The following is a 20,818-nucleotide window of genomic DNA, read 5'->3' as shown; positions in this document are numbered from 1 at the left end:
GGGGTTGTAAGGGACGCTATATTGGAGGGAGAGTGGGAAGCTGCTTCTGCTGTTGCTTGTCCGGTGCGAACTACTGCTTTACCTGCTGGTTCAGCGGCCGCTGTGTGGAAACCTTTTGATTGGAAATTTATGCAGGAGCTGAGACAAGCTGTTACACAATATGGATTGCAATCTGAACCGGTCAAACACTTGTTGAATCATTTGTTTGACTCGGAAATGATGACACCTGGTGACTGTGCTTTGCTGGCTAGGTTGCTTCTTACTCCGGAGCAGTATTTACTTTTTGAAAAGGAATGGGAACAACAAGTGCGTAAGACTTTGCTGCAGCCCAGGGCTCAGGGGCATCCCCTGTGCGATGTTAAGGAGAACATGCTGCTAGGTCGGGACATTTATGCCAAACCTAAGGTACAATTAATGTTTTCTATGGACATGCATAGTGCCTCTGCCCTGGCTGCACGGCATGCCCTGATGCTTGTTCCCTCGGACAGTAAGACCCCTTCCTTTACGGCGGTGAAACAGGGAGTGACGGAGCCCTTTGATAGTTTTGTAAACCGGCTAGTGCAAGCCTTAGACCAAACCTACAATATGACAGAGGACCTTAAGGCAGAAATGCTCCGGAAGCTAGCTTTTGAAAATGCTAATCCACGGGCCAAAACGATTTTGTCCTCCCTTCCCCGAACGGCCACGGTGGAGGACATGCTGGAGCAGATGGTACACAGCACATCTGCCCAGCAAGCTGCCTTCGCCTCTAACGCTGTAAGTTCTGCTGTATCCACAGACACGCAAAACCATACCCAGGCGCTGGCTGCTGTACTTAAACCTACTCTGCGACCGCGAACTCAGCAAAAGTTTTATATGGGACCTTGTTTTCGCTGTGGGGGGAGAGGTCATCAGCGCCGCAACTGCTCGGCGTCTGTATGGTGTGAACGTTGCCGAACTGCTTCTCATGCTACTAAATTCTGCTGGCGTCCGGGAAACTACAAGCGCAGCGCGAACGGCGGCCGCGCGCAGACAAAAGTGGTTCCGCCACCGCAGACCCTGCCACCGCAGACCCCGGTCTCCCAGCAACCCGGGGAAGCTTGGCACTCGATTTGGCAACAGCAGTAGATGTCACTCTGTTTGACACAACGCCGCAAAAGATTCCGGCCACGACTTTTGGCCCCGTACACTCCTCGTGTCACCGATTTGGAGCTCTCCTCTTAGGCCGATCTTCGGCTGGACTAAAGGGTATCTTTGTAATTCCGGGGTTTATTGATGCTGATTATACGAGACAGATTATTATTGTGGCTTACACATTGTATCCGCCTCTCCACATACCGCGCGGCAGTAAAATTGCTCAATTAGTTCCCATGAGAGGTTTCACTGATAGCGTATGTGCGCCACCTTGTGACTCTTTAGCGAATCGTGGCAATAACTACTTTGGCTCTCCAAACGGACTTGTACGCTTCACTATGCCGATGAACAGCCGCCCAGAAGCCAGAGTCACGTTACGGAGGGGAAACGAAGCTTGTACTTTTATTGCACTTTTTGACACAGGAGCTGATGTTACTATCATCACCCACCATGTATGGCCTAGACATTGGCCTACTAGACTGGCTGCAGAAAGAGTCAGCGGCATCGGAGGCATCTCTCTCCCACATTCTAGCACGGAGCCAATCATTATTCAAGTGGAAGACAAAATAGCATCAGCATATGTACTGATTTTGCCTTTACCAGATGGCATCTCTGCCCTCATCGGCCGCGAAGTAATGACTCAGCTGGGAGTTGTGTTAACTACCCCTGGTCCGGTTTTCTGGCAGTGTCCCCTGCAGGGCAGCCTCCCATTCTAAAACTCACCTGGCTTACAGATGAGCCTGTCTGGGTGGAGCAGTGGCTGCTGCAACAAGAGAAGCTGCAGACAGCGCATCAGCTAGTACAAGAACAACTGAATGCTCACCATATTAAGCCATCCACTAGCCCTTGGAATACCCCCATCTTTGTTATACCGAATAAGTCTGGAAAGTTTTGCTTACTTCATGACTTACACAAGGTGAATGAACAAATGCGAGCCATGGGAGCGCTCCAGCCCAGATTACCAACTCCTACTATGATACCTAAAGACTGGGCCTTATTAATTGTAGACCTAAAGGACTGTTTCTTTACATACTTCTACATCCCTCAGGTACACCGCGCTTCGCCTTCACCTTGCCAGCGATTAACAAGGATCAGCCAGCTCACCGTTATGAATGGGTGGTCCTTCCACAGGGAATGCGCAGCAGTCCTACCATGTGTCAACTTTTCGTCGCTGCAGCATTACAGCCCTTACATCAACAGTGGCCGCATGCTCTCATTTATCATTATATGGACGATATTTTAGTAGCTCAACCGCAGCCCTTTATAGAACAAAACCTACAACACCTTATGCAAACGCTTGGATGGGTGGGATTACAAGTGGCACCAGAAAAGATTCAAAAGCAATCTCCGTTCCGATACCTGGGATGGAAGATTAATGACAGCATGATAACACCACAGAAAACCACCATTGCCACTGAGATTAAAACCCTTACTGATGTGCGGACGCTGATGGGGGATTTACAATGGGTACGTCCCCTTCTGGGCATTACTAATGAAGATCTAGCTCCCCTACGGCCTCTTTTACAAGGCACAGATGCAGCTAAGTCCATTCGCCTCACTAATGACCAACAGAAATGTATACAGCATCTTGGGCACCTAGTATCAGCGCGATGGGCAGCTCGACGAGACGCTACCCTCCCCCTTCAACTACTGGTGGTTTCTCACCCTGTCTCTGTTTTTGCAGTTATCATGCAGTGGCAAAAGAAAAAAGGGGGAGATGACCTCTTCTATGTCTTGGAATGGATATTCTTATCCCTTCAACCTAAGAAAACGGTTCAAACTCGCATGGAAGCAATAGCCGAAGTCATTCGCAAAGGTCGTGATAGGATGATAACTATTTCAGGGGAAGAACCATTTAGTATTCACCTGCCAATGAAGGGAGCAGACCTAGAATGGGCCTTGCGAAACTCTGTTGCTTTACAATTGGCACTCTTAGGACATTCTGGACAGATATCACGAGAACAGCTAAAGGGGAAAGATATCCACTTTTTGAGAACGTATTCATGGATGGAAATACCTAAGCATTCATCTGTTCCGCTTCAGGATGGTCTTACACCGTTCACTGATGCAGGCAAGGCTACTCGACGGGCTGCTGTGGTCTGGAAAGAAAAGGAACTCTGGCAGCAACACATTATTGTTGCCCACCCTGCAGATAATTTACAGACATTGGAGCTGCTTGCAGTTTGTTGGGCTATGGCAAACTGGCGCACGGTGGCGTTGAACATTGTCACCGATTCACTATATGTGGCAGGAGTAGCTCAAAGGTTAGAGGATTCACTTTTGAGAGAAGTAACCAACCCACGACTAAATGAATTATTCCAGCAACTTCAACGAGCTTCAAAGCAGAGATCTGCGCCATACTGTATCATTCATATCAGAAGCCACAAATGGCAGGAAGGCTTAGGAGAAGGTAATCACAGAGCAGATCAATTGGTTAGCCTGACACGAACTGCACCCGTCAATCAATTTGAAGCCGCACGGGTCTCCCACACTCAGTTCCATCAAAATGCTAAGGGATTAAAAAGACAATTTCGGCTGACATATGCTGAGGCACAGGGTATTGTTAGGAGTTGCCCGCAGTGCAGCCACCATGGCCCTGGCCTAGGGATGGGGGTCAATCCTGGAGGCCTGAGGGCATTAGAGGTCTGGCAGATGGATGTCACTTATGTTACTGAATTTGGCAGATTGAAATATGTACACGTCACGGTAGACACCTATTCAAATAAATTTTTCAATATTCAAATAAATTTGAAATAAATTCAAATAAATTTGAAAAAACTGTGCAACCTGGGGAAAGAGCCTTGCATGTGTGTAAACATCTAACAGCCTGTTTTGCCGTCATGGGAGTTCCAGAACAGATTAAGATGGACAATGCTCCTGCCTATGTCAGTCAAGTTCTGCGGAAATTTCTTATTACATGGGCAGTACAGCATAAAACTGGAATATCTCATTCTCCCACGGGACAAGCCATCGTCGAGAGAACAAACAGGACATTGAAGGACTATCTGCAGAAATTTGCGGACGTTACAGATCCAAAGGAGCATCTACACAGAACCTTGTTTGTTCTCAATCACTTGTGTGTGTTTGGGGATGATTCAGAACCCCCAGCTATTATTCATGCTACTTGTGTAAATACTGCAGCCCCAAGAACTGAATTATCTGTTTATCATAGAAATCCGCGGTCAGGGGAATGGGAAGGTCCTGCCCCTGTTTTGTTTAATGGTCGAGGTTATATGTGTGTTTCCACCCCTACAGGTCCAGTATGGGTACCCAGTAAATGGACACGTGCTGATACCAGTAATCATAAAACTGGTACCGGAAGCTTGCCAGCGGGAGCTACATCGGTGGCATCTAGCCACACAGCCTCTGGTGTTGGAGGCATCACTGCTGTTACAGAAGAAGACAATCTAGGCCTCCCCAAGGAATGCATGTGACCAGCTACAGGCAGAACTAGAGAACAGAACTCTGTACTATTCCTTACATGCCTGTGACTGTGGACAAAGGGAATGTGGCTGGGTTCTATTACTTTGTGGCTTCTGTAAACCTGTATGGTGGGTCTCTGTATATATCTTGCGAATGGATTTAGGGTGTTTACAGTGTAAATGGAAAATTAGAGAGAGGAATCCTTTTTGGGAATTGCAAAAAGGCATTAGAGGAGACCACCGGTTTGCTCAAGATCTGTTTGCCCTGTTTGAAGCTACTGAAAGCGCGAATTGAGCACAGTGGAGCGGCAGGTTTGCAGATAGTTGGACAGCCTCGGGCTGCTACGTTAGACTATAATTGTAAGTAGGGAGTGTGGTAAAGGTATTTTTATACCCCGACAGTATGCTGCCCCTGCCAAAAGGTGGGGGAAGGCTCAGAATGAGTGGGCAAGGAGAGCTCACAGAAAGTAACGTTTCTGTAGGATTAAGCATGCTCAAATGGTGTATTTGGTTTATGGTCTTGATGAATATGTTACCCATTGACCAAAGTATTTTTGACATCTTGCCTAGAACAAACATATGGGTGACATGGGCAAATATCACGGGGGTAACAAACTTTGTTTAGGTTTGCAGCAAGCAGACAACCCCTTTAGAACTTGCTTAATTGGTATTCCCCTGCAGGAGAATGAAGCGGACTTTGATGGTTTTTGGAATGTCAATACAGTGAATCTGACATCCGATGAAAAGGGAACATGCCTGAGTCTGAATGGGCAATTTGTTTGGCCTTCTATGCGTAATGCAGCGTGGCAGAAAATGGTTATTGAATATTTGAATCAACCGTATCATTTGCCATTGCAGGAGTTAGACCTATTAGGTAGCATTACGCCCATTAAGTACGCTAACGTGACTGCAACGGGAATGCCAGAATGCAAGGACACGGTACCACCACTTCAACCAGTAAATGGCACTGGAGTAATTTGGTTTGGTGAACCGTGGCGATTGTGGCTAGCAGGACAAGGTGAATGGGAGTTTGATACAAAGTTTCAAAATTTAACTGGTTCACCTAATTGGGGTGGACTGAAAGCTGGAGGCTTACATGTAAATGTATCAGGGGGCTATCAGTTGCCACCCGGAGTCTTTTTGATAGGTGGAGATAGAGCATGGCCAGGGATTCCTTTGAATCCTGTCGGTGGACCATGTTATTTAGGGCATTTAACTCTGTTTGCTCCACGTATGAAAGGCTTATTGAAAATGACTCCACAATTTCATAGATCACGGAGGGCACTGCGCACCTTTGATGAGACATGTAATGACCGAGTCGATCTGCAGTCTGTAACAACAAATGTCTTAGCCTCCATATTTATGCCAGGAGCAATGACTGCATTAAACGCTAAGAATATACGAAGGTTAGGGTGTTGGGGAGAGAAGCAATTTAATCTTACATCGCAGATTTTAAGTTCGTTATCGCTTGACGTAGATAGTGTTAGGCATGCTACATTACAAAATAGAGCTGCAGTAGATTTTTTGTTATTAGCACATGGACACGGTTGTGAGGATTTTGAAGGGATGTGTTGTATGAACCTTTCCGATCATTCCATATCTATCCACAAGAAGTTGTCACAACTGCAGGGAAACATGAAACATATTCTTGTTGATGATAATCCCTTTGATGAATGGTTGAGAGGATTGGGCATAACAGGTTGGTTAAAGACGTTATTGATGGAAGGAATACGCTTTGTTATAATCATTATTGTAATGCTTTTAGTTTTTTCTTGTTTTTTCTTGTTTAAAGAGAGTAGTTTTTAACATAACCAATCAGGCCTGGCTTGTGCAAAAGAAAAAAGGGGGAATTGCAGAAGAATGGCTGCAGAAGCATGGCCTTAGAATCTCCGAAGATCTGCACAATCCAGGCCTGGTATTAGAATAGGCCTGTAATCAGAATTGTACTGAAGTTGCTGTGCTGAAGGTAACAAGAAAGGTAGCCTTGAGCTATTCTTGAATCCTGAGACCAAGAAATTATGTTGTGCCAACAGGCCATGGCTGTAACATGCTACAGCTGCTGGCAAAGCAGGTGCAGGGCCAAGAAAGGTAGGGACCGGTATTGGAAAATAGGGAGTAACAAACTGCAAGGCTGAAGCACAGCAACACGATTAGCTACATGGATAGAATGCTTATTTTAGTCATGATAATTAGGGGTGTGAGAACGGCACGCGTTTAGAGACTACTAACCAATTATATTTCTGCTTTACGAATATGCATGTGTATCAGTTCTATGTAAGTAGTGTTAGCAACTAATAAAGTAGAGCAAAATGCATAACTCATATTGAGCGTCTTCTTGACTCTGGCGAACCCTTCTTCCAACAACTCATGACTCTAAGATAGGAGAGTAAGAATCAAGATGCTGCTGGGAGCCTGCTGCACAGGGTGAAATTTATTGGAGGACTGCCAGATGAGAAAATCAGGTAGGGCTGTGACTTTGCTGCAGAGCTGTTGGACTAAGTAAACAATATGGATCCTATAAAGTCACTGGGGAGGACTGTGGGGGAAATTTTCTCTTCAGACTGCTCTGAAATCTCTTCACCAGGTGGACAGACTTTTCCACCATAAATGAAATCTTATTACCAAACCTACATTTGTTCTGTTTTGTGAACACAGTAATTGCTCCAGAATAAAATAAATTTTATTCATGCTAGATAATTCGCATGAGTTATGCTAGTGTATTTGCCAAAGTATACAGGTCCAAATGAGAGTTATAAAATTTCTTCATCTTAGACTGAACACATGAAAGTTGTGTTGTTTTTATTAGTGCATTGTTTTAGTATAAACTTACAGTTAAATGGTATTGCATGTGCCTTTCTGGTTATGGAATTGTTTGGGTAAAGGGACTAGCAGAGACAGGAACGTGAATCAAGAAAGGGATCTAGGGGTCATTGCTGATGCTTATGGAAGAAAATGGGATCAGAGATCTATTGGAAATTCATTAATGTGAAATTTCTAAGCTAGTGTGCAGGAGTGGGCTCAGGAGGGAGATAGACAGACAGATAAAAGTACAACAATTTTTTCCTGCTACTTCTCTTAACTCTTTTTCTAACCTTGAAAAGGTATTTTGTGCAAGCTGAATAAATATAGCCTTGCTTACACGGCAGTTTTGCCAAGATGACTGTGCAGCATACACATGGTCTACTGTTACATGGCAATTGAGGAGTAATCACAACTGTCATAATTAAACCTTATTTTTCATCTTGTCTCTGCAGTGTAAAACAACAACCCCACCCCAAAACAGATATCCACACAAAATTTCCAATCTTGGAAACCACTATTTTCTTTCCCTGTTTTTATAATGAACAGAATCTTACAAAATTTAAGGAATCAGGAAATCAGAGTAGTAGCTCCACTATTTTCTAACCTGAAAAATCATATGCCCCTATTGAAGAGGTAATAGCCTGCAAAATTTGATCTGTAAGAGGCTGTGAAGGCCATCGTATCTGAAACCCTGTTTTGAATTTTGGGTTTTCTTTAAATATGTTCATCTTTCTTGTCCCTTTTATTATGAGAATAGCCTTGAAAAGTAGATTTTAAAATATTTTTCAGTTTGAGGTGGTCTTGAGTAGGTGTGACTGGCATGTTTTCAGATTTACTTATGTAGTAGTACACTTCTTAAGGCCCACCACACACTTAGAAGCATAGAACCATAGAACTATTTAGGTTGGAAAACACCTTTGAGATCATGTTCAACTGTTAACCCAGGACTGGCAAGTCCATCACTAAACCATGTCCCTAAGCACCAAGTCTACACATTTTTTAAACACCTCCAGGGATTGTGATTCCACTACCTCCCCGGGCAGCCTGTTCCAATGCTAAACCACCCTTTCATGACAAAAAAATGAACAAATTTTTCATTATATCCAATTGAAACCTCCCCTGGCGCAACTTGAAAGCTGTTTGCTCTTCTCCTGTTGCTTGTTATCTGGGAGAAGAGACCAACCCCCACCCGCCCACAGCCTCCTGTCAGGCAGCTGTAGAGAGCAGCAAGGTCCCCCCTGAGCCTCCAGACTAAACACCCCCAGCCCCCTCAGCGGCTCCCCACAAGACCTGTGCCCCAGCCCCTTCCCAGCCCCGCTGCCCGTCTCTGGACACGCTGCAGCCCCTCTACGTCCCTCTTGCAGAGAGGGGCCCAGACCTGAACACAGGGTTCGAGGGGCGGCCTCAGCAGTGCCCAGTGCAGGGGGACGGTCACTGCCCTGGTCCTGCTGGCCACACTGCTGGGGACACCAGCCAGGGTGCTGCTGGCCGCCTGGGCCCCCTGGGCACACTGCTGGCTCCTGCCCAGCCGGCCGTCACCCAGCACCCCCAGGCCCTTTCCCACCAGGCCCTTTCCAGCCGCTCTGCCCCAGCCTGTAGCGCTGCGTGGGGCTGGTGTGACCCAAGGGCAGGACCCGGCACTGAGCCCTGCTGAACCTCACACAACTGGCCTGGGCCCATCGCTCCAGCCTGCCCAGGTCCCTCTGCAGAGCCTCCTGCCCTCAGGCGGGTCAACACTCCCCCCAGCTTGGTGTCATCTGCAAACTGGCTGAGGGTGCACTCGATCCCCTCATCCAAATCATCAATAAAGACATTAAACAGAACTGGCTCCAGTACAGAGCCCCAGGGAACACCACTAGTGACCTGATGCCAGCTGGATGTAACTCCATTTACTACCAATCTTTGAGCTTGGCTGCCCATCCAGCTTTTTACCCAGCACAGAGCACACCTGCCCAAGCCCTGAGCAGCCAGCTTCTCCGGGAGAATGCTGTGGGAGAGAGTGACAAAGGCTTTACTAAGGTCCAGGTAGACAACATCCACAGCCTTTCCCTCATCCATTAGGCACGTTATCACATCATAGAAGGAGATCAGGTTCACCAAGCAGGACCTGCCTTTCATAACCCCATGCTGGCTGGGCCTGATCCCCGGGCTGTTCTGCATATGCTGTGTGATAGCTCAGAGGACGATCTGCTCCATAACCTTTCCCCAGCACCAAGGCCAGGCTGGCAGGGCTGTGGTTCCCCAGATCCTCCTTCCTGCCCTTCTTGCAGATGGGATGGCACAACCAGCAAAGAGGCTGTGTGACTTCCTTATGTAGTGCTTATGTAGTTACTGTATAAATGTCCCCATATAGAGGAGTTTAAGGAAGTTGACCTAAACTGTCCCAGCTGTGATGATGGACTAATGCTGCTTAGTGATTGGTTGTGTCTGGGGAAAGGAAGAGGGACAACACACTTTTTTGGAGATGCTGGCAGACTTCAGGCACACAAAAGTATCCTATTAATTTGCGCTCTACTGTGACTCACTGGTGTAATTAGAAACATACTGCTTTATTTGTATCCCTAAAACTAATGAGCTTAACATACTCCTCCTTAAGGAATATTGAGATCCATCTTGTGTTTCAGTGAAGCACAAACAGAGGCTCACGTTCAACATGACTGTTTATTTGGAAATGTCATAATTCCTTACCACACAGTAATTCCCAGATGCAAATAATTATGAATCAATATGGAGCAGCTTGTTTACCTTGGGAGAGAGGCATCAGTTCAGCAGGTTAAGAATTTTAAATGGTGATTAGTTGTGACTACAGCTGTTAATGAGTGAATCAGAGTTGACAGGAAGTTTTGCTTAGGGTGTTCACTGCATGTAATTTTTGCTGAAATCCAAAGGAGTTCCCAAAGCAGCACCCGTGCATGGACTGCTGATGCCCTGCAGTTGAATAGTAGTTCCAGTAACAAAATGTTATCCCCTGCTCTGAGCTCTTCATTTTCTGTCTCTTTGCAGGAAATCTTGAAGGATCTTGGCTTTCTCCCTGAATTGAACAGGAACAACTTTCAAAGTTTGGAAAGTTTTCAGACACTCCCCCTAACCACTTCTGAACTGTAACTGTCTTAAGATACCACCTTTTTTAATTTTACTAGTAAAACTTGCAAAGTACCTGCCAAGTCATACTCAATAAAAACAATGTACAATGTTTATGTTTGCCATACATTTTCCTAGTGAAACACAAGCATGGGAATAAAGGTAAAATACTGCATCATGAAGACCTGGATCATGAGGAGGTTAGTGGTGTTTAGGAAGACAGGATATCTCAAAAGTAGCCATTTTGAATGACCAGTCTGAATTAGACTCATGTAAGAAAGACAGGTATGATAAACAGGTTTTCACTATTATATCCCAGTGATATGAAGATTTACATCAACATTTGGTGGTGGCTTTTTTCCTCCTTTGTATGCTATAATTTAGAAAATAGAGGTGCATTTTTTCAAATTTTTATTTTTCAGAATTCTTTCCAAATTTTGTGATTGACACTGATTATGTTGGATGTCAGTACATTCCCTATTTTATGAATATGTGATTGTGAAATGCAATACATTACATTGATTGCTTTAGTGTCATATAACTACTCCACCATAAAAACGGTTTGTTCCCCCAAGATCCAAACAAACAAAATGTGTTCTGTATTTTCCTCATGGGTTCAACCATAAGAAATTTGACCTTAATTTCCGTGCTTTTTCTCCCTTTGAAAACATAAAACATCCAATACATTCATCTATGTTGTATTAAAACCCTTATAAAAGATTATTGCTTCAGTATGTAACATCTCAAACTAATACGAGTGGAGCATTTTTATTTTCTGTATAATGCAATAGCAAAAGATTACTATTTTCAAAAGAGAAGATTCTGAACTTCAGATGCAGTTACTGTTATATGGGAGAAATTTCCTGTGTTTATGGTTACAATTATTTGTTTATATAAAACATTATATCATTCTTCATATCCCTCCAACTTGATTTATGTTATGAAGATTGTAGGGAGAGGTTACAAGCCAGGCTCTTTACTGATTTTGCCAGTTTATACCTTCTGCAGATTTTTCTTCCTTAATCTTTGGTACCAGGAAACCCAGACCACTGATCATAGAGAACGTGGGTTTAAAAAAAATCACGCTAGTTTTAACAAAATACAGGGTTGAACTTTTCAGCAGTGCCAACCATTTGGGACTCCACACAGAGTAGGTGAGAGCCATCAGTTTGTGTAACTGCACATTGAGAAGGAAACCAATAAACCTGCAAATTACATTTCTGAGGCTGAGCAGTACTGATCAAACCAGCTTTCTTGAAATGCTTGCACCTCACTGCATAGGACTGTGACAGGAACAATGGAAACTGAAGGCTAGATCTTGCTGTGAAGCTAGAGTAGCTTTATTTAGCTGAATATTTATTTAACTGGACTAAGGGGTTATGCAAGTTGCATAAGTGGTCTTGAAAGTAGGAAGGGGGGCTGAACCCCATGATCAAATTTCCCAGTGTTGGTCCATGAATTTTTGTACTCTTCCAAATTCTTTTGGGACCTTTGTAATTCTGGAAGCCTCTTAGATATTACAGTTTGCACAAACTCCTCTAAAGAGTGCAAAGTTTAGCAAAGACTGGCAAAGAATTATCTAAACAAATCTGTCTGCATCTCCTGGGTAACCTCAATGACAAGCTCAGCATCAGTTTGAAACCACAGGTCATATCAAACCACAAATCACGACATTCCTAAGTGGTTCAAAGTATGGCTGTGTGTGCGGAGAGAAGGCAGCCCTTAAGGCCATGTTTAAAAGGCACTTTTTTTAACCCTTAACTACACTTAACCACAAGCCCAGGTTCATAAGGTAGCTTTGAGCCTCTGCTTCTGGTGTTCTTTTTTTCTAGGTAGCAGTTTCTGTTTCCAAATAGTAAAGTCCTCAGAGAAGCAGTCTAAATTATTCTCTTCACACAGAAAAAAATCCCTGCCTGTAATCTGCCCAGCTGTAGATGAACATACTAACAAGAAGCTCAGCGTTAATGTAAGGAATTGCAGGTCTCCGTCTACTATGTGAATCGGTTTCCAGAGTTCAGAAAAACAAAATGTTGAACAAGATTTAAGATAAGAAAAAAGGATTGGAGTGCCTTTCTGTTGCCTGGATCTTCCTGCTGCCTGCTGCCTAGCTTCTTCTCTGGTGGATTTGGAGAGCTGGGCTTCCGTGAATCTATCCACCAAAGCAGGGTAATGCATGGGAAGATAATCACTAGATGTGCTGAAGAAAGAAACAAGGGTTAAGTGTTAAACAAGGTCCAACAGCTGATGTCTGGGTGGATGTGTCTTCCTGAGCATGTCACGTGGTCAAGTACACCCTTGTTAATGATGCAATGACAAGATGCCAACATCCTTGACACCAAAGCAGCACTGGAAGTTGCTGCATATACTGACCTGCCACTGACTTGGTGCTTTTTAGGGTTCACCAAGCACCAGAACATCCTAACTTGGCAGATTGCCAAGCTGACTGGCAGTTGTGAAGGCAAACAAAACATATGTTAGTTGGAGTGTCAAATGAGAACATCGGATTTTGAAAAGGGTACTAATATTTCTAGTCCTAAAATAATGTGAATAAATCTGCAACAATTTATTCTAGCTGCAAGGGCAATGTAGACAGCTGCATGATATTGTCAGATTTCCTGTTAAATAGCAGTAAATGACTGACTGCAAAAGGGAGACATTATCCGTCTGGGGGGTTTTAAGGGTGTGGAGGCAGTTATATGTTGCAGCAGGGACGTTTTTCCAGTTTAAGCCTTCCTTACTTGGACTTTGTGTTTGTCTCCTCCTTTCCACACAGCTGGACATGTGTGTTGCCTCTTGGAATTTAAATGATCACCCATCCTTATCCAGAAAGTTTTAGCCCAGCATTACTTTTGAGCAGCAGTATCCCATGGCACCTTCATCTGGTGCATGACAACTAGAAAAAGAGAACCTATATTAGAATGTAATTCCTAAATATTTGCCCAGTTCAGAAGATGATACTAGAATAGTGACATTCCATATGCTTGCTGAAACACAGGAAGTAAACTAGAAGGGAAGACAAGTTATTCCACAAGCAGCAGGACTAATGGAGCCTGATTTCCTCCAAATCCATACACTCTGTCACCCAACACCTCTCCCTGCAATAAGCCAGTTTCGCTTCCAGTATTCCACAAGATCTGCATCTCAGTAACTTGAGATCTTCCTGTGCTGGCAGTGTTTCCAGTTCAGCACTTGCCTCTGCAATTCTTGTCTTCTCTGCTCCCCAGGCTTCCCCACCCAGTGTTTCTGAGGTGAGGGGAGAAACACAAGCTAGAGTTAGGAATGAGCTAATGAGCTAGGCAGTGCCATGTGCCGAGGGGTCACCCAATGAACGCGGGATGAATGGTCCACCACCTCACGCCAAAGGGAATGGGGGATAGCTGTTCCCCCAGCTTTGCTCTAGGTGAGAATACCAGATTTTATTTTCTCTCTCTGTAGATCTGTAACATCTGGGTAATTAAATAGCTTTGAGACATCCAGTTTTGCCACACGGGCTGAAATGGATCAACAGGAGAAGGAGAGACTGAAAAAGCTTTCTTCCTTGAACAGGTATGTTGATAACACTAGTAAGAATATCTGCCATTTAGCATTGATAGGCATAGCATAAGCTATTTGAGGCATTCGGATAGCATGTAATGATTGTAGCATTGCAGCATATAGAAACCCAGACAAATTTTAAAAAAAGAGTAATCTGCTAAAGTTAGGTAAATTCAATGGGTGTGAAGTTTAGCATACAAGCCAACAGGCTGCCCTCTTGTGCCTTTGAGCTGGAGGGTTCATTTGTTACATTAGCAAATTAACTCAGTATCTGCTCTTAGCTCCTTAGTTTTAATTACATGATTACAAAAAACAAAATGCAAGCTCTAGCGATCCTTTTTTTGAAGTTTTTGCCCTCTTATTTAAGAGAGAAACCAAAACCTTCTCAGACTTCCCAGATGAGTTATTATTTATGATTGGACAAATGTATGTAGGGTTTGGAAAGTTTGGTTTTCCATCACCCAGCCATGCCAACTGTATCCTAAGAAACAAACATGTATATACAGTCATTAAAAAAAAATAATCTAATAGATTGTATTTATGGGAGTTGTGATGTCATAACCACATTGCATATGGTATTATCATGAGAACTTCATCTATACAGGGAAGAGTGCTTTAACCCTCACGTGAATACTAATCTTGATTCTTTTTGTAGGAATCTATTGCCTCCCATTCTCTCTAATTATTGTTGCCACTATAGATCTTAATATAAGAAAATATTTTATTTGAAGTCCTTTCTATTACTGCTTGCTAGGATTTAAAATTTAACTCCTATGTATTGTATGGTCCACATCACTATAAGGGATGTGTCTTGATTACTCTCAAGAGGTCTTCTCATGTTGATCACATTGGGAGAGCTTTCTTTATGTGGCTAAGGCAATTACATTCATACCTCAAGAATCAAGACAGCATGCTTTAAAAAGTGGCTATTTTAACTGGTCCAAAAGTATAAGCTATTCAGTGCAGAATATATGAAAATAACTGAAATATATGTAACAGAAATATAAAAATAACTAACTGGAAAATTTCAAAATTATATACGTGTTTCTTACAGCTTACAAAATAACTTCCAGTAATTGCTGTTACAGCAGTTATAAATAAAATGTATTTCTGATTCAGTCACTTGTTTATGACAAAGTTACTTAATAGGCAGTCCTTTGCTATCAAATGAGCTTAGAATTACAGAGAATTAAATTATATATCTATATCTATCTGCCTATCATCTATCTATCTGCCTGTCTTCTATCTAGCTAGCTATTTATTGTGAAAAGAATTGTGTATCTATTTCAACTAAGATACTCAGTTCATTCTCTGAATGAGACTACAGCAAAATCTGCTACTGCATGTAGGTGAAAAAACATGATTACTTTTTCAAACCCCCTATTTCCAGCCCTTCTCTTTCCTTCTGTACCAAATATTTTCTGTTTTGCAAATGGATGAACCATCCATGTCCATTGCGCTATTTTAGTATCTTTTAGTAGTTGTTGTCTCTACTAATTATTACCTTGACTTACCTGCCTGGAGAGAAGCAGCTGCTTGCTTTGTCTGCAATGTAAAAGGCTCTTCAGAACTGGATAGATTTTACCATAACACATGTTATTATTTCTTTATAAGGTCTCCTAAGTTTTGTCATTTGTGCATGACAGATTGCCAGACTGTTCTGAAGTCTGAGGATCTGCGTTGGCTGTTTGTACCAGTGTGTGTCCTGCCTTTCTTCTCCAGTCTTGGGAGGATTCAGCTTTAGCAATCCGTTAAAAAGTGCAAGGGTAACACAGATAAGCCACAAGAAAAAGTGGAAATGAAATGGGGCTTGTAAGAGGAGATGCAGAGACAGGTGCAGTACAGGAAGTGTGAAAGGGTAATTCAAGGCAACCTTGTGCTGCTCCTTAGGTTTTCTTACAGGACCTGGAGCACACTGATACACCCTCAAAGAGTATCTTTGCTTTTCCATGTCCCCCGAGCACAGAAGAGGGTTGCTGGCCTATGAAATACAGCATGCCCTGTAACTGTAGAGCTTAGCTGTCTTGAGGGGGTTGGCTGTATTGGTTACTGAGTAACAATAACAGAACATAAATCTTAGACTGAGCTTTCTCCCGAAGGCTGTCTACTCCCATCGTTTCCTGTCTGCAAAATCTCCTGCTGCTTATGACCACGGTCTTACCTGTCAAACCCAGACAAATTAAGTGTAGGATCACTGAGCCCAAAGGGACCCCTTGTCTTTCCCAGTATTACAACTGAATGAATCTGATGATTACATCAGCCATTTTACTGCAGCAGTTTTTAGGTGTTTTTCTGAATCTTCACATCTGTCCTGTGATGTTTGTTTTAAAAAACACCAGGCTAATATGGAGGGACCCAAATGGTGGGACTTCTGATGCTGCTATGCCAGTGTATGCTGTATAATCTTTCTGAGAAGTTTGGGTGTGCAGCTGGCTTATTTAAATATATCTAAGACTAGGGTAAAGCTCTCTGTTAAACAGCCTAAGATGATAAATGCTAAAGTGAGGATCAAGTGTCTCCAAACACATGGTAAAGTCAGAATTTTGTCTCTGCCAGCTGCTGTGTTTTTCTTACCACGCGCTGGCAAAGAGTCTGTGGCTGCTTCAGCATATGCTGTCTCTTGATCAAAAGCAAAAGCTTTCTATAGCATATACATTGTGCAAAAGTCCTCCCAACCATTCCATAAATCCTTTACATTTTTTCACAGGCAGATGGTTTACATTTTCCATTCTCTGTTGTATCTGCACTGGGATAAAGTCTTTTAGCTTACAGTGACTTCAACTGAAAAATAAACACACATTCATTTCACTGTATTTCTTCAGTTGAGAAAGATTCTGCAAAATAGTCTTCAAGCTTATCACCTTTGCCTTAGAAATCTTAGGAGCATATAAAACTCTTTGACATGAAGTATCTATTGTAGGCTCTGTAACAGCAGAAAATAATTTAAGAATCAATGATAATTCATGTGGAATTCCTACAGCTTTCCAGCCAAAGCCCTCAAAGATGAAGGATACTACTTTTTTCCTGACTTTGCTGGGATCAGGAGGCATAGCAATATTGCTGTGGCTGAGATAAAGGTGATTTGGTTCCTTTCCCACCTGCTCCTCTGAGAACACTTTCTTTGTGTTAATGTTATGATAACTGACAAGTGTCTTCTTCAGCCAATGCTGTCTAGAAGAAGTGGAGTGTAACCACCACGCAGTCATTCATTGGTTAATGCAACAGGGTCTAAACACAAAGGTTAGGAGGCAGAGTCACATCGCTTGCATTCATTTGGCTTTATCCTAACATTCTTGATAAGAATCCAGTTTTGTTATAGTGATGTGGGGTTCGTTCTGGCTTGTCAGCCTTCAGATGTCTTGATTTTAAGTGAGAAGAGTACCATGCCATATGGTCACTCAGTTCGTGATACTGTACAGGGATTAACAATATTTATGTGGACTTTAGAGAAGCAAATAATTCAATAAATATGAGTGAAAACGGCACAATCAATGCTTCATCATTGCTTTCATTCTTGCTTCTTAAAGGGCTGGGGGCAGGGGTGTTCGTGTGCTTTCCCATTGCTTTCACAGACCATAACATTGGCTCAGAACGGGAGGGGGTGAACAGCTGCATGGGGACAGGAATAAATAGTCAAGACTGAAGGAAGACAGGAAGCTTTAAAACCATTGTTGCCGCTAGAGACATGTAAGATGAAATTGCACCCTCCTTGATACCACAGAGCTGAGTATTTGCTAACATACCAAAAGTCACCCAGTAACATTCTTGCCTGTATATATTACATCCCCAGAATGCACAGAGCTGGCTGCAGCAATAAATCCAACTGGTAAAAACTTCCAGCGTTTCTACATATTCTTAGTTTCACTTTAGTTGAAGTGTTTTTGCTGAACTTTCAATGTTTCACTTCAAATTTAGAGCTTGGTAGATGTATTTTTATTTTTTATTTTTATAGTATATTTATTTTAAGTTATTTTATTATATATCTGTTCATAATTACTTTTTTATTAGAATTACTGCAGGTATTTTGAAAATAAGTGTATTAAATTTTACTCAGGAAATTAATTACAGAGATTAGGACATTATATCCAGTACTTCATTGTTCACTGTTTCATAACTGATATTAAAAAAGATAATACACAGAAAATGACTGTGTAAGATTAAAATGTGAATAATTTAAAACACACTTCAAAATGAAAATAATTTTGAAATTATACGGTCCAACTGTTACCCTAAATCTGGGTTCTTCACGTGGAGTGCTAGTTGCTGATCTGCACACAGAGTCGAGATACTTGTTTGCTGCATGTCTGTGTAGAGATGGGTGCTGGCTGGTAATTCCACAAAGCCAACATACCTCTTAACATATAGTAAAACATTTAATGCACTTTGAACAATTGTTTACAATTACTTTAGTCACACTTAATTCTCTTTCGTTCTTACACCGCCTCCATTTAAAGGTACAGTGTTCTTTTTTTTTCACCCCACCTGTTCTGTGGGGAGGGGGCTCTGTTAGTAGGAGGTTTCCTTTGCTCCAGGGTGAATCTCTTAGTATCCTTAGTTATCTCTTAGAACTAATTAGGATAGTTCATACATAGTTCACATGATTTTCTGTTTGGTCCCATTAACCATTTGGTTCTCTTGAGCTTATATTCTTGTGCCCTAGCTTGAATTGTTCATGGTGTCTGCTCCTTCTAAGGCCATGTTTCAGTAACTGTTTGTAAGGATTTAACTAACAGCCTCTGTTTTTCAAATTCTTTCTTGTTTTTCACTATAGATACTTACTTTTTTTCCCCCTCTCTTCTTTTTTAAAGTAAATAATTCTTGTATCACAATACTTTTGAAATGTTTTACTTCTTATTGAGTCAAAGTGTCATTTTTATATTTTTCACCAAAATCAATGTTTTCTGTTTGCTGCTAAAGATACACACATATTCTACCATTGCTGTGTAGCAGGATTTGCCTCGGTAGGTGTGCTAACAGCTGCACTATGAATGTCTGTCTACAGCTGGCAAGAGTAAAGCTAAGGATTCAGCCTTGAGCATGCTATCTGAGTTTTGAGAGGCTCTTGAAGACTAAGCAAAGAAAACAGAATAAAAATAAATTAAAAAAAAAAAAGAAGAAGAAAAAGCTGCAATACCAGCATACTAGATGCAAGGCCCTGGTATTATTTTGCTACTTACAGTCTGTATCACTGAGCTATTTTGTTCTTACTTATCTTTCCGGAACCTAGCAACCTCTCCACTTGCACAGCTTTTCTTCATTTCACCAGACTGTCCCCATGGATTGCATGGGCAAGATCTGATTTCTGAGGCTGTTGGAGGGGGTGGTCCTTTCTGTGTGATAGGGTGCTTAGTGAGCTCTGTATGTGAATTTTCTGATACTGTAGTCATTTTGTTGTGGTAATCAATTTTACAAAAGAGAAAAGGTCAGATACTTTTGGAAGCAACCATAAAGACTTTCTAGCTTAAATAGAAAGGAATGTGTTTGTATGAATTTTTAACATAAAAGATGTAACATTCAGCCTTTACGAATTTCTCATTTGGTTTTGAGGCAACAATCTTTTTACACATATTAAAATGTGTAATGTAAATAAGTGAGCAGATGTTCAGAATTTCCTCTTTCTTTTTTTTTTTTTTTAACCTCTCCTGCTGGAAATTTACTGTTCCATTTCTCTGATTATTTAGACTGTTCCTGGAATTTTTGGTTTTAACATATAAAATTCCAGAAATGTTGTCTTGCTGTTTGTCTGCCTCTTTCTTTTGCAATTGCAAACAAAAGTGCTTTGGTGACAGTATTTACAATACAGAATAAGAGAATCTTCAAATCTTGTAACCAGCTGTGTATGTTCATATTTAAAGTACTGAGGTAATTATTGGGATGCACTCCAAGCTTCATTATTTATGCTACATACTACCCACAACAAGGAACAGTTAAGATATTTGAAGTAATCCCAGACTGTGACTTTATGATACAATAAAATATGCTCATGCAACTGAAGTATCTATTATGTGAGTCAAGGGAAAGTGTGATCAAGTAGTATAACAAAAGTGGCATACTGCCAGGGATTTGGGTCACTTGTTTTTTTTAAAATACAATTGTGATAACTAAATTTTGAAAATATTCCCAGTTTGGGAAAAAAAACCCAAAACATCAAAGTGAATATATGTGGTTGTTCTATTCAGAGACAGAGTCCTGTATAGCTGCATTTGGTCCAACAAGTTTGTTTGGGATATTTCCCCTAACATTCTTTTGAAAAATTACTCATTGTCTGAGAAGATTCACTAGCAATAGGATTGATCCCGTAATGTACAGAATGTGAACAGAGAGAAGTAAAGAAACTGAGAAGAGTAAAACACTGTAACTTGGTGTGTGTTACCGTTCAAACAGGGGATTTTAAGGGTATTTAAAGGGAACTTCATTACCAAGGGGGAAGGAAGTGATGGGTCACGAGAGATAGCTCCTGAAGGGACAATGGAGGGGGTAAGATGAGGACATACCTTTCTTGGAAAGTGTATTGTCTACTGTGCTCTATGGTTGCTTTTTCCATTTCACAACACCTTTCTGGCCCAGAGAAGCAGTGGTTAAATACTGTACCTTCATATAATGCTATATTAATTGCACTTCTGTCTACATTTGTTTCCTGAGTATCTGCACATACTCTGTATCTTATGGCAGCGTTGGCTAGGCATTATGATCCAGACACCTGCAGAAAGAACTCAATTGATGTGAGGTCCGCATTTTACCCTTTGTGCTTCCCAAACCCAAATGGAGACAAGATGTTAGGGTTCAACATTTGAGATTTCCGTGCCTTTCAAAATAAGATTGGAAAGATGATTATAAAGGGTTGGGTTCTAATGTACTCTAGTTTT

Source organism: Falco cherrug, chromosome Z (genome assembly GCF_023634085.1).
Source record: "Falco cherrug isolate bFalChe1 chromosome Z, bFalChe1.pri, whole genome shotgun sequence".
Classification (NCBI taxonomy): Eukaryota; Metazoa; Chordata; class Aves; order Falconiformes; family Falconidae; genus Falco; species Falco cherrug.
Note: the sequence above shows the minus strand (reverse complement) of the source record.